We start from the raw sequence: 12951 nt of genomic DNA, 5'->3' as shown, positions 1-12951 counted from the left end.
GAGCCGTTCCTGACTGTTAAATATTTGTTAACTTGGCATTGTTCAACAAACATATATTTTAGAACATTTTAAACAGTTCTCTTATTTAATATATAGTAATAAGTATCTTTCAGAACTCTGGTCTTATTTAAACATTAATACATTATGTTAAGAGCTAAAAACAAGATTATAAAATGTTATTATATCACAAAATACTTCAATTTGTTCGGAAAATTGGCATTGCTGACTTAGAACAATATATATCGTCTTGACTTTTAAGAACATCACTATTTTATTTTAAAAAAATCACAAAGGTCATGTACAAGCCTATAGCAAACATGCCCATGTTAAATAAAATGTGTTCAATAAATAAACGTTTGGAAATGTTGGCCTTCAAACCTCCAAGCTTTGCTATTAATTTGTTAAAAAAACAAGCCTAACTTAAGAAAAAATATGCACAAGGCTAATCGAAATTGATGAAAGGATTGCTGAAAACACACTGATGGCATGTCATACATTTAACTGTTGTTTACAAATAATGTTTTATAGGTGTCCAGAGCTATTTAGACACACTATGACGATGTATCTCTCCCTTTACTTAAAATATACAGATTAATACAGTTGTTGGACCACGTATGCCTGTTGTTTTCCTTATTGGGCCCATCCTTTAACACGAGGAGGGTAAGAGAAGACTTCATTACAACATGGTGTGATTCGAGTGACTTATAAATATCCACATATCCCACACCTTTTGAGAGCACAACTAGGTGGTTCCACTATTTTGTCTGATTTCCACTGGCACTCATTCAACTTCACCATGTGATGTCATACTATTGTGTGAGTAATAACTTTCTTATTCTATCTTTAGGTTCCTGTACTATAAATACCACACAGTCCAGTGGTTCCCAAAGTTTTTTGACCCCCGGCTCCCCTGACCTATTGGCCACTGGCCATGGCTTCCCATTATGTTACTTTTTTTTTGGCGGGTGGGGGATGTAAGCCCTGCCTCTGGAGCAGTTGCTTTTTTCACTCTAAAACATAATTGGGATGGAGCCGATGAAAGTACCATATTCATAAATATAACAAAATAAAAATGTAAATTGTTTAATTAAAAAAACAAAAAAAATTAATTTCTAAAGTTAGAAACAATACTCTTCAGCACTTGGGTGTACATTTGTATTTTTTTAAAACAATAGACTCAAACTGGGCCTAAGAATAGTGGCTAACATGACAGAGCAATTTGCTCAGTTGAGAAAAGCAGATTGTTACCCATGCGCAGGAATGGGTTTGCTCAATGAAAAACATAAAGGTGTTTACACAGAACCAGTGATAAAATCTGTCTAACAGTTTCCCCCTCAACTGGCAGGTTGCCCACATGCTGAGCACTGGAATAACCAAGTTCATTAGGTAATTAATAACCATGCTATGTATATCAGTCGTTTAACATGAAATATTTAATCCCTTTCCAGTAGGTGGCGTCCGAGCCTGTGAAATGCTGTCTATGTAACTAGCGTAGACCTCGATGAAAATGCCAAATTAGGGCTTAGGTATCTGTTTGTATATTTGAATTATGTGACTTTTGTGCAATTTAACAAACTCCAGTAACAAAGGAATGAACAAAATAAACGATTATTATATCAATTTACAGTTTTAAATTTTGATTTCCTATTAGGTCATAAGATTAATTGGCACCATCAGCACATAATTGTTTCATAAAGTGCATCTTTTCACGGTGCCCCTGGCTAGCTTTAATGGCGCACCGGGAAGCCGGGCACACAGTTTGGGAACCTCTGACATATTCTAATGTGACAGTGAGGATTAGGTATGAATTTTTTTCTAGGTCCTGATGAATCGCACTTAGATCTTTATGACTAGCACAGCGAGAAACATGTTGACATTTCCATGATAGGCAGTGTAGGGACTTCCAACACTGCTCTACTTGACACATAACATCACATAAGAGTAGGGAAATATAGTCATTACTCTTACTTTCCCCTCACCTGTTTTGTTTCTAACCTTGTCAGGGGGTTCACATTTTCAATAAAGATTCATCATTCGGTTCCCCTAGTTAATTTTAACAGTTTATTTTCACCAATCTTCCCTTACTGCATTCACTACCGGCAAAGATTTATAAAAGATTTCTGGCAAAGAGCCCCCTTGAGAGGTCCGTCAGGCATTGTAGTGCCAGCCTGACGAGGAGCAAAGCCCGATGATGAAGCATGTCACTGAATGGTGAGTGAGGGCTCTTGTTCCCAATTTTGAACACTCACAGGGATCAATTCACTCCTCCCTGAATGGGTAGAGAGGAATCACACTTATCATGGAACTGTGCATCCATCTTTTTGTTAGTTGTATGGGAGTATTATGCACAGGACCATAAAAAAATCTCCCACTTGATCAGCCCTTCTCCTATTGTTTTGGCGTTTTAGTACAGCAGCTAGCTTCGGGCATATATCTAATTTCTATTACACACTAATCTATTGTAACTCAGAGCAATCATGTTAGACCTCAAGGGTCTGAGTTTTGATGAGGACACTGTCCAATCTATTCTTCAGACTCCCTCAATTTTAGGAGAGGATAATAGTGGTCCAGCCAGTTATGCAAAGGAAGACTGGGATTGACTGTCATCTCTGAAAAAGGACTTAATCAAGACAATTTTACATGGTAACGTCATGACAAAGTACTTGAGAGCCAATATTGCCTCTAAAGGACTGATAGTCACAAATGTACCCTGTATTGTTTTACAAGACCTTCAATTTAGGAGCGATTGGGCACAAATATCCTGGAAATGTACCCGTGATTGGCTAGACCTTGTCGCGTGGGCTCTCATTATCCTAAATGAGACTACTGGATTTCTAGGCAGCAGGATCGATAACGGTGTGGGGGACTGAGTCTGACCCACGTGTAAGGAACTCTGTCACACTAAATCCGGTTGTTGCTCCGGCTAACTAGCAGTGCCTCATTTCTCCCACGGGGAAGAAATGATTGGGCAGCCGAGCGCATGACATCTTTGGAACTTCTCAGGGAAGTCGTGGTCACTCAGATCCAAACCAACTCTCTCATTCACTATATGGTCTCATATACAAATGACAAAGACAGTATAAGTTTTATATAATATTTTAATAAAACGACTGTATTTTAGATATTAAGGCGTGAGCCGCAATAACCAGAACAATACAACATAGTAGGATTGATATAGTAACCAGGAGAGTAAAACATAGAAATAAAGCTATCATAATTCCTAACCGTTTCTACTCTCCCTCTGCTTGTTCTATTTAGAGCACAGCATGTTAAGCTTTCAGCTTGCCTTTCTGTATCACTAGGGAGACGGACACACTCATACCTGAGCAAAGGCCTGTGATCTGGTTCAGCATCTGCAACGAGGCAGTCAGCGTCTAGTTGTGGTTCCCTGGTCGGAATCTCCCTCTCCATGTATTGGGACAAGGAAGTGATTTTATAACTAACATGTCATTGTGATCACAAAATGTTCCTGCGCAGGAATGGCAAGTCTAGACTCCTACCACGTCTATCGGCAATGTACCAGACTGTATCCTTGACTAAAGCACAGAGTGAATATGTTATGAAGAACTCCAGTGCTGAAGTAGGCAAAACAGTGTGATATGAATAAAAAACAACACCGTAGAACTGGCTATTCTGTAAAATAACAGTACGAAGCCTAATAGAAAGCATTTAGAGTAAAGTGCACAGAGGCTCTAAGCTGTTAGCAAATGAATAAAATATATTTAGGGCAAAGTGCACAGAGGCCTAAGGCCTGAAGCTAATGCGCAAAATATACGTAAAACTGACCACACTACACCCTCCCCTTGTCGGTAGCAAGTGGTTCTAACAACATAAAAAAAAAACATGACCTAAATTTAAACCCAACATTTCGACAAGATGAGAAGACAACAAAGTCATAAATTTAGGAAACATGTGACGATAGAGCGAATTGCAATATAGTGTCAATTTAGTCGGGAGAGAGAGAAAAAAAATCCAATTGTCAGACAGAAGCAATAGAACGTAGAAGCTCCTCCACTTCGAGATATGTCAATATCGGAAGATCCACGCCACAAAGTACCATGGAGCAGGTGTGTTCCAAAGCCCCAAAACCATTCAGGGCGGCACCCCATGTAGTGCCAAGGAAAGAGACAAAACCATCTTCCTCCAGGAAGGGAATCTCATAATCCGCTTCACGAAGCAAACGCAACCGTAGTGCACAAGTCTGGGAATGAGCCCTAATCGGGAACATCAACAGATCAAGATCAACCACTGGAGAGCGCTGCAGTGAGAGACAGAAAGCCAGTGCATGTTCAAACGAGCACCAAAGGCATCGAAACACGGGTTGCACACAATCCAAAACCGGTCGGAACGACAAAGACCAGTCACACTCCAAATGAGCCAGGAGTGTTGCTCCAAAACACTGCATCATGCGTTCACGACACAGCTGCGCTGACGGGAGCAGCAATACAGGATCTCATTGCGGCGGGACAGCCATTGCGAAAAAATAGCAACAATAGCAAAACTCCAGCCAATAAAGCCAAAGTAATTGGGAAACCCCCAAAAATGCTTCCGAAAATAGAGTGTATAGCCGAAGGTATCAAACCGAATATGGAAGAGAAGGTGTGAACGAAACCAACACCAACGGCTTTGAAAAAATGAGCAATACCAGCAGTGCTGGATGCATTAAATATACGTCCCACAAGTTCACCGAAGTGACTCGGAAAGTTAGTATTCAAAAGGGACTGTATCTCCGCCGATGACCTTGCCACTTGAAGTGCGTAGGTCTCGCTAGCAGATGTAAGGGCCACATGCTTTTGAAACAATAAAGCTTTCAGCCGACTCAACTTGTCGAAATCAACCTTGGAAGTAGCAATATGAGGCCAGATGTCCGCTACCTCCCTAAATTCAGTAGGGGGAAACAACACATTCCCGCAGCACGTAACGGCCTTGTTGACAACGACGATGTAAACTATTCCGGCACGCATGCCACAGCAGCGTTCGCTGTTAAGAACAATGTAACTGCCGTTAGAAAGCACCTGGAAAGTGTTTTTAATTACCGGGACCGGAACTCCCTTCAGATAACAAGCTAAGTTAGCAATCGAAGCATTACACACTCCGTGCAAGGACAGCTGTTTACAAACCATGGAATGGCTAACAGAAGTTTCGCAGTCGCTACCGCTAAGAAAAACTTCCCGCAAACCATTAACACATCTGTACTGAAAAGGAAGCTCCCACACCTCGTGTATGTAACTGTCACCCAATAGTTCATATCTACCCACCGGAATGTGCTTCAAACAAGAAGTAAATTGCAGAGTGGAGATAGGCAAATTAATAACCCCATGAATCAACCACTCAGCTGACGGAATCTCAGCCACCGTAAAAGGCAGTTTCTCCAACTTTTCAATATTTAACATAACATACGTCGCTTCCTTCTTAGCCATCAATTGTTGTTGACGAGTTAAATTAAAGGAGATAAAGATCTCTCTGGCACGAATGTGCTGCCATGGAACGCGACCCACCTTCAAGGTCTGAAGAGTCCAACCCAGCTGCATGATAGATCGTGTCTGACTCTGCCCATGATATAAAGATGACATGTCTGATTTTATAATGTCAATAGCAGAAGAGACAATGCTGTCAATCGTGTAAACACGGTCAGAAAGGGTATGCATGCCATTATCAACAACAGACAAAGTCTGCAGCAGATTTTCTCGATCAATCTGTCTTAACCTGGCTGCAGCCTCCTGCTGGGAAAGTTTCCAAAACTCATTATACACTTCGTATAAGAACCTTTTTCTCCGGGGCACCTTGGGACCTGACAAGAAATCTTGTAAATCAGTACCATTAGACAGTAACTTGAGGTGTGACTTAACTGCACCCAGCGTGGAGTACTTCAACCATTGTTGACAAAGTTTCCCCACACTGTAAGTAGTTATTATATCTGCATGTTCTGGTGAAATGTAACGAGGGTCTGCCCTACTAGTCCTGAACCCCCCAGAAGAGGTAACAAAACGTTGATGACACTGATTAGTGTCTACAGGCCACAATAACCACCCGCCCAGATGTAACGATGAAGCGTTAAGCGTACCATTCTGGACCCAATGCGTAAATTCACTAAAAGTAGAATTCACATAGTGCTGCCAGTTATTTAATTTAGAAGGGACAGGTATGCTAGGCAAAGTCAATTCTCTAATCAACGCCAAGCCCAAACAACTAGTCTGTTGTACTGTGTCATTGAGGAAAATCATTTGCACAGGGATAATGCATGCTCGAAATAATGTATCTCTGCCTTGCATCTGCCAATTTTTCGTACCCCAAACACTTTTCAAGTCAACAGTCTTCAACCAGTATTCATATCCTTCGACCGAAAGTTTAGATACAAACGAATTAGAATACAGTAATTTAGTATCGGTCAACAAAATTTGCTTATTAGAATACGGTGTCACTTTAAAATAGTAAGACTTAGCGCTTCGCTGATCATGCCCAGAAAAATATGCAAATTTATCATTATACGTTTTCGAACTCCCTGGTGGAGGAGTCGAGCAATTTTCCCATTGTACATAATGAAAGATGGACTTAGGGCTACTCGCTTTGTGAATAAAGTGGTGTCCATAATAGGTGTAGCAAAACATATCACCATGATTATCTTTAAATTGGTAAGCATCTTCATCGTCATAGACAGTATAATATTGCAAATCTTTTAGCATAGCATCTACTGTCTTCACATCCCAATCATCAGAAACAATGCCTGGAATAACAATATCATTCATTGATAACTTAAGAACATACGGTATTTGAATCAATTCAGTGGGACCATATATTTCAAACATTACTTTATCCCACACAATTCCATCCGGAATTGGTATCGCAGAAATGTTCACATTGGAAATGTCTCTTCGAACCATATGAGACGAAAAATGTGGTCTCAACACAGTCTCCACGTGCTCAATGTCTGATCGATCAGGAAGAAAATGACCATGTATTACCAGAAAAAAGGTAACCACAAATCCCAACCATAAAAAAATAGTCAGTACAGCCATAAAAAGCCACAAATAGTTCCAAGGAACAACAAAATATGTACGTTTAAGCCAACTTAGTAGCTTACGTGGACCTCGGATTGAAGACAGCGAAGACGAAGAGCTGGATACAGCCGCATCCGCGTCGTTGAAGCAGCCAGAGGCAGTTCTTGCAAAAGGTGCAACAGTGAACAAGGAAGCTGATGGAGGTTCTCTCCTAGGTACGCTATAAATCACATGTTCAGAAACATCAGTAGAACGTACAGCAACTTGAGAAAAAGAATCGATATCAATCGTCGACTGTGGAACAATCGCAAGATCATCTTCCACCCTCCCCAAGCTCGGAGAGGAAACATGGTCGGTGCTAATCACCTGCAGCGGGACTTCTTCCCCAGTAGTGAGAGGGATGCCGGAACTACTGGGTGTCCCTCTTGGTCTGCTGTGCAGAATCAGCCACATGTTGTAACTTGACATTATCAATGGAAACAAAACGATTTCCTTTGGCCCCTTGCAGCGGCGGCAAAATCACAGTTCTCGTGCCGCTCACCCCCAACACCGGGACAGGTGCTCGATAAGAAGGACCAAATTCTTTCTTTACTGCGACCTTTTCACGCACTAGATCCCCAATCCTGGGTATCCAACCAGTAGGTGTTACTGGCTCATCCTTAATTCCAGAGGAGGCAGCACTCGCAGAAGAGTTATCTTCACGAAATTGTTGTAAATCCTGCAAAACAGTGACACGATCATTTATGTCAAAGGGCGTATCTGCCGCCTCCACACCAGGACCATCTAGATCAGGAACATACATTCGTGTTCCGAACAGGCACTCATATGAAGTACGACCCCCCAGTGACCTTCTAGGCAAGTTATTAAGTGCTCTCTGTACTCCATACAGGTGGGCTAGCCAACTACGACCCGTACCTATAACCCTGGCTGTTAAGGATTGCTTTAAATCACGATTTAAACGCTCCACGACAGAATTTCCCTCGGGATGAAATGGAGATGAGAATTGGAGTTGGACCCCAACGAAGCCATGGTGTCCCTGAATGCCTTAGAGGCAAAAGCAGGGCCCTGGTCCGAATGAAAAGCCGCAACTGCAAATGTATCGACAAAGATACGCAAATCTTTAATAACAGTCCGAGCGTCAGCCGAGCGCTGTGGCCAGACCCACACAAATCTGGAGCACGAATCTACAGCAACCAATATGTATTTGTATGCACTATCTGGTGTCAGTGGACCACAATGGTCCAAGTACACACACTGTAATGGTCTATTTGATATCAGAAGAGGAGTCTGCTGCGGGCGTCTAGCCGACGATGCTTTAATTTGTTGACAGACGTCACAACAAAGGACATACTGCTTTGTCTCCTTATAGAGACCAGGCCACCAATAACGGGCCTGTAAAAGCGAAATCGTGGCAGCCACACCAGCATGCGCAGATACCACCCCTTCATGCGCTGCAGAAATTAATCGAGGTCTCTCAATCTTATTCGGTAACTCACGTACACCAACGCCTGGAATATTAACAACAGCATTTAGTGCACCACTCAAGCAGTAACTATATTTAGAAGGGAATCCTTTAGGAAATGGCGTGCCATCAGCCGTAGCTTTTATGGCAGCCGAAATCTCTATGTCTGGTTTTGAACTCGAACGAGTTACCATGGCTACAGTGGCGATAGTCACTGCCGCCTTTGCAGCCTCATCAGCCAAAGTATTCCCAGCAACGTGTATTCCAATGCGCTGGTGTCCAAGTGTATGTACAACATGGACTTTAGGAAGCGTCTCTTTCAGACCCGCAACCTTACCCCACAACAATTTATGTTTAATGATGTTGCCTTTAGAATCTCTGAACCCATTCATTTTCCAATAATGCAGATATTCATTGAAGGATTGCACACAGTAGTAGGAGTCACAGACCAGCAAGGTCAATATCGCCGGCTCTGCATGCTCCAACGCTAACAAAAGAGCTTTGAGCTCAGCCAGCTGTGCCGTGCAATCTCCCAAGGTTTTAGTATAAGTATGTCAGGGGCAGAAAACTCCCCCCTCCATAGTCCCGCTCACCACCGCACAAGCAGCAGAATACTGTTGTTTAGTCCCAACCGCCAGTTGCGCAGAGCCATCGGTATACATGACCACTTCATATTGGTCAATAGGTAATGTGCCAGCAGGAACCGGGTACTCTATTTCATATTGAAGAAATTCTTGAGTCTGCAGCTTAGGGTCAAATATGCAATCCACATCAGTGGCCGTCAAAGACGTAGCCCATTGTATCCACCGCGGGTGTAAAGCTTTCGAATTAGGAACACTCGCTTTTGTAACAGCCTCCAAGGCCGGAATTGGGGAAACGACAATAATGCGTTGGCCCTGGGCTAGCGGTCTTTCTTTGATCACAGCCATCTGTACTGCAGTGAGAATTTTCTCAGTCTGTGCAAAACGTTGTTCTGCAGCAGAATACAAGTGGGACTTGTATGCTATCGGGACTGTCTCTCCTTCATTAAAGGTGACATACGTAAATCCAACAGCCCCAGGAATCACCCTGATGACCAAATGAGTTTTATTGTCCCACGTGTGTAAATGTTTAACCGCTAAGAGATCATTCTGCAGCTCTCGCAGTATGTGTGTATGCTCAATCGTCCAAAATCTACTTGAAAAATTTGGGCGAATCAGTTCATATAAGGGTTTTATACGTGTAGCATAATCAGGAATGTAAGTTCTGCATAAATTCAGAAACCCCAACAAAGACTGGAGCTTCTGAACTGTATTAGGAGGCTGCAGTAAAGCACATTTCTCCAAAAAATGTGGCGCCAGGCTCTTGCCCTCACTCGATAACTCATATCCCAGGAAAATAACACTGAGGAAGGCAATCTTCGATTTCTTAAAATTAGACTTATAACCAATATCAGCAAAACCCACAACAATGCGCGATACGCGACTGAGATGTTGTAGAATCTCATCGTCCGTCAAATAAATGTCATCAACATATGATAACGCCTCAGGGTCCAACTCGTGCAGAAGTTCAGTCACACGAGCCGAGAACAGACCTGGGCTATTCTTATACCCCTGAGGTAAACGAAAAAACTTTTTCTGAGAGCCAAACGCACTGAAACCGGTATAGTCCCGACTTTCGGGTGCTATATTCTGGCAGAAAAATCCATTCGAGATATCCAAGGTTGTTTTGTATTTTTTACGCACTATATTATTCATAAGCGCAGCGCTATGTGAATTCTGTATAGCATATGTGCGTGTATGACTGTTCAAATGTCTGTAATCCACCACTATCCTATAGGAATGGTCCGGTTTAGCAACCGGAAATAAGGGATTATTCATCGGCGAGACACAAGGCTCAATCACACCTTGGTACTCCAATTGTGTAAGAATTTTCCGAACCGATGCCCTTGCTTCAAATTTAATAGGATATTGCGGCTGTAGCTGAGGTTCTCCTTTAATGGGAATGACATGATAAGGTGATTGTTTATCCCACCCCACATTATTTCTATATAGGGCGGGGGCTTGTGCTAGAGCCCATGATTTACCATATGACTCCGCTAGTTCTCTCGGAACAAGTGGTGAAAAGGAAGGCGCAATAACCTCCTCCCCAACTGGACAGTCGCGAACAAAGTCAGGTGGCCAATCTTGTTCGGCCAACAGGACATCATATGATTTCACCATATGGTCCCAAAAGATGGCGTGTACAACGCGGTCAATGTCCCCTTCTAATCGTAGAGTCACAAGATATACTTGATCAGGATCAGAGACTCGCATATCCGCCGTCTCGACTTGTATGAAGTCATCAGTTGCTTTCGCCTCCAGATGCTCTAGAAGACTCCGGCGAACTATTGTGACCTCTGCCGCGCTGTCTTACAGCGCTAACGCCCATGTCTTGTTCGTCAAGAGAACTCTCTTCTTGAGCGGCATGTCTAACTGAGACTGCTGCCACTTTCTTCTTTTTAAACTGCTGTTTTTGTTGCAGCGGTTTCTCTTCTTGTTTAATAGAAACCTCCGCTGAGCGTTGTGAATCCTGTCTCGGTTTCACGTACTCCGTCCTCCGCTCTGACCGCCCACCTCTCTCACTTCTTTTCTCCGAGGAGTCCTGAAAGTAACGAGATTGGCGCGTATCAGTATATTGATATCTATCAGGCGTCTTCAAAGTATCCCTATTCCTGAGATTATACTTATTTTGTGGGGTCTCCGGTTGCGGAGACTGCCCACCATCTTTCTTAGGTATTTGCTGTTTCTTATCCCAGCGCTTTTTCGCACCCTCAGGTTGCTGTTGCTTAGAATTATCCTTATTATTTTTACCCTGCAATTGTGGTTTCTGCGGTCGAGCCCCTAGGCTATCACGACCAATACTAGAATATGTTTCAGCTATTATTCTCGGAAGTTCCCGCTCCTGATTAATCTGCGGAACGTCCCGAAGACGCATTCGCACTGCTAGTGCTACAGCCTCCCCCTTGAGATTACTCAAAATAATAGAAGAAACCGCGTCAAAATTACCCATCAATTGCATGCCTAAATCCAAGGCAGGGGCAGCCCCATATTCATCCTGAATTTGTTTAAGCACCTCCGGCAAATTAGCCAAAGTCGGTGTACCGTGTGCTGTAGTATAGAGAGCGGCAAACACCGTGCCCCAAGTATTACAAAGATCCACCGTAGGAACCATCCCATACGGCAAACACATCGTCAAAATTCTATGCTTATCCTGAGGTCCCGTATGGGGAAATACTGCTTCCAGCGTATTAATTTTTTGCGCCAGCCAAAATGGAGTCTCCTCACGTTTAGCCGGTACCTTGCCCATTACAGAGTGTACAGTGGCCGGATTTATTCCCGGCACCACCGCATGTGGATGAGCTGGAGCAGCACGCGCTGCATTAGTATTTAATGTCTGCATCACAAACTGAACTAATCGTCTGTACGTTGCAGTTAATTCCACATATAAACGACGCACTTCAGCCACTGCCACATTTGCCACTCCAGGATATGGTGTATATGTAGCCAATAAAGGCCAGGTCGGACCATCATTACTCAACGGACCTAACCGTACTGGTGTTACTGAATGTGGGAGGGCGCCATCAAGCCAATTATGGTGTTCTTGATAAGATAAAGGTATTTCTAAGTATGCTTAAGCCCTGTATTGTCCAGGGACATTCGCAACAGTATATTCGTGAAAAGTATTTGTACCCCCATCAGCTGCTGGAAATACGACCCAAGAATAAAAAAGTTCTGTTCTATAGGCTGCATGGGCGTCCACCACAAAAGTGACCGGACCCCCCTGGACCGTCAGTCCATGTGCTATCAGATGACCCGTGAGCGGAAATCGCATATTAAGCGGTATATTTACTACAACTGGATTCGCCATTAGTATAACAATAATAGCTCTAGGACAGAGAAGGCACACCAATATCGGGGTATTTCCTTTCAAAGTTCAAGCTTGAACAACCAACCACTAAGTAATAGGATGTACCCAACCTGTGGTGGCGGAAACCCTCAGCCCCACGGACGTCTCCGCATACGGAACCGAGGAGTCAAAATATATACGAGACCGAGAGAGTCAGTCGGACCCAAACATTAGAGCCAGACCAAACGTTGGCGGCGCCATGTCACGTGGGCTCTCATTATCCTAAATGAGACTACTGGATTTCTAGGCAGCAGGATCGATAACGGTGTGGGGGACTGAGTCTGACCCACGTGTAAGGAACTCTGTCACCCTAAATCCGGTTGTTGCTCCGGCTAACTAGCAGTGCCTCATTTCTCCCACGGGGAAGAAATGATTGGGCAGCCGAGCGCATGACATCTTTGGAACTTCTCAGGGAAGTCGTGGTCACTCAGATCCAAACCAACTCTCTCATTCACTATATGGTCTCATATACAAATGACAAAGACAGTATAAGTTTTATATAATGTTTTAATAAAACGACTGTATTTTAGATATTAAGGCGTGAGCCGCAATAACCAGAACAAT

This window comes from Pleurodeles waltl, chromosome 7 (genome assembly GCF_031143425.1).
Source record: "Pleurodeles waltl isolate 20211129_DDA chromosome 7, aPleWal1.hap1.20221129, whole genome shotgun sequence".
In the NCBI taxonomy this organism is placed as follows: Eukaryota; Metazoa; Chordata; class Amphibia; order Caudata; family Salamandridae; genus Pleurodeles; species Pleurodeles waltl.
This window is presented reverse-complemented; position numbering follows the sequence as displayed.